Genomic DNA, 3,198 nt, shown 5'->3' with positions numbered 1-3,198 from the left:
TTGAAAATAAAATTGATCTAAAAATCAAGTGCCTAAGGTATGATAGAGGAGGTGAATTAATATCATATGAATTCCTTTATTTTTGTGATCACAATGGAATCAAAAGATGATTTTCAATAGCCAAAACCCCTCAGCAAAATGAAGTTGTTGAAAGAATGAATAGAACTCTTCAATAAATGGCTCATGTAATGCTTGATGAATCTAGAGTACTTCATACCTTTTGGGGAGAAGCAATGCAAGCAATGATAAACATACTAAATAAGTCCCATGTGAGGGTTGATAATGACAAAACACCATACGAATTATGGTATGGAAGACCTGCATTAGTAAAGTATTTTAATATATTTCAAAGAAAATGCTATATCAAAAGAAATGATGATATGATCAAAAAATTTGAACCAAGGGTAGATGAAGCCATTATTCTTGGATACTCTTTTAGAAGCAAGGTGTACAAATGCTATAATAAAAGAATTCAGAAAATTGTTGAATGTGTATATGTTACAATAGATGAAGGCCTTATATTCCCCAAAATACAAATACATCCGATGAAGAACCTCCAAAAAATTAAATCAAAGAGATTCTAGGGGAAGAATAAGTTGAAGAATCGGAGAAATAATATAGAGGAGAAGACAATCCAGGAAAGAATCCATCTAGGTATATGCAAAAAAATCATCCTCAAAGTCAAATAGTTGGAGATAAAGAGCCTGGTGTGCAAGCTAGAAGGAAGTTCATTGGTTCATCTAGTCATACAACTCTAGCTTTTCTATCTATAGTCGAACCTAAAAATGTGCATTAAAAAAGTCAAGATGAATGTTGGATTGAAGCCATGCATGAAGAACTTAATCAAGTAGATAAAAAACATACATGGGATGTTCTTCCAAGACCATAGCATAAAAATAGAATAGGAACCAATTGAACTTTCAAGAACAAGTTAAATAAATATGGAAAAGTGATAAGGAATAAGGCATGTATTTTTCGAAAGGGGTATGCTCAATAGGAAGGGATAAATTTTGAAGATACCTTTGTTCTAGGTGCCCAACTTGAAGCCATCAAAATGTTCTTAGTATTTTCTAGCTTCAACTAAATTAGAGTATATCATATGGATGTTAAGTCTGCTCTCTTGAATGGAGATTTATAAGAGGAAGTTTACATTGAGTAACCAGAAGGATTCATACTTGGAAATAACAAGGATGTCATATGTAAACTTAAGAAAGCCTTGTATGGGTTCAAGCAAGCTCCCTATGCTTGGTACTAATGAGTAGACACATATCTTCAATAACAAGGTTTCAAGAAAGGATCAACTAATAGTAAATTGTACATCAAAGAAGACATGGATGAAATCTTGGTGTTAGTTTTTTATGTTGATGATATAATATTTGGAACCAATTTTGACTCAATAAGTCAAGGGTTTGCAATAGCCATGTAGTAAGAATTTCAAATGTCCCTACTTGGTGAACCATACTTCTTTCTTAGATTACAAGTACATTAAAATAAAGGATGACATCTTCCTTTCTCAAACAAAGTATCTCGAGGATATTTTAAGGAATTTTGGGATGGAATTATATAAACCTGTAAGTACACCCATGGTAATAGGTTGTAATATCAACAAATACAATGTATCCCAAATAACCAATCAATCTGAATATCGATATATGATTGGGAGTTTACTTTATCTAACAAGAATTAGACCAGACCTTATGCATGCATTTGGCATAGTGGGACACTTTCAAGAAAATCTAAGGAGACTCATATCAAAGTAATCAAAAGAATCTTCAAGTATCTACAAGGGACTCTAAACTTTGGACTATGGTATCCAAAAGAATGCATGTTTTACTCTTTAAGCATATACTGATGTATATTGGGCCGGAAGCATTGACAATTGAAAAAGTTCAAGTTGTGTAGTCATCTTTCTAGGGTAGTGCTTTGTCTCTTGGTTCAATAAGAATCATAGCTATACTTATTTGTCTACCATTGAAGCATAATACATTGTAGCTGTGGCAACATGTTGTACACAACTACTTTAGATGATTCAAACTCTGTAGTACATTGAAGTTACCTATCCACAACCTATTTCTATCTTATGTGACAACACTAATATGATTAACATATACCAAAATCCATTCATTCAATCTAAGACTAAGCACATCCCCATTAAATATCATTTTCTCAGAGAGAAAGTATTAGATCATAAAGTAAAACTAGAATATGTCCCTTCACATTAGTAGATTGCAAATATATTTACTAAACCTCTTCCCTAAGACTCCTTTGAATATCTTCAACAATGCTTGGGGATGATATCCTCTTCTTCTCTTCCTAAATCAACTTCAGCATATTTTTTTGGCATTGGATCAGGGGGAGAACATGGAAGCAACATAGATTGGATTAAGAATACAATTGTACTAGTTATAGCAATAGATGCATCAAGAAAATATGACAAGGTATAGTGAGCTCAGGGGGAGTTATGCATTCAACCAGAGTTTCACAGTTGTATGATTATTTATCTTGCATGCTAGTCCTTTCTTTCACTCATTCTTGTTTTTAGTAGCTTACTATATGTTTCTATGAGTAGAAGAGTATGTCCTCTAGTTTTATCTCATTGACATAGTGGTTGGATAGTCTTTGGTTGAGCTAAGCATAGAAGAGTCAATATATATTTATTTTATGTAAAGAACATGTGTGTGCAATATTACAACATTTTATCATTTTTGATGTCATCATTGGGTCATGGGTATGATTTGTTATTCATCCATGTTTGGATTGTTGAATGCATTGTTACAACATTGTATTTTCATTGTCATAACCATGCATATCATGAATAAGCGGTATAATCTTATGTTTGTCATTTGGTCATATATATTATGTAGTTAGTGGTCTAGTTTAAGTGGCCTCTTGCATGTGGTGAGGAAATGGAAGTAGTAAATCCCTTTGAAATACAGTTACGAAGAAGATGTTTGCAACCTTAGCATATGTACAAGGGGAGTATGTTCAAAATGAAGAAGAGCATGGTGTTGGCCGAGTTGGCATGTGGTAGTAATTTCCTTTGGTTCCCAATGATTATCTTGTAGGAGTGTTGGTAATTGATATGATTTCATTATTAGATCAATTATTAGCCTTGCCTATTAGTATCATCCTGGTCTATTCAAAGGTGTCAACATGAAATTTTAGTCAGGATGGACCACCCTTTTCCATTGATGTCAA

The sequence above is a fragment of the Pinus tabuliformis genome, chromosome X (assembly GCF_031772625.1).
Source record: "Pinus tabuliformis cultivar Carrire ecotype Pingquan chromosome X, CPIR1, whole genome shotgun sequence".
Lineage (NCBI taxonomy): Eukaryota > Viridiplantae > Streptophyta > Pinopsida > Pinales > Pinaceae > Pinus > Pinus tabuliformis.
This window is presented reverse-complemented; position numbering follows the sequence as displayed.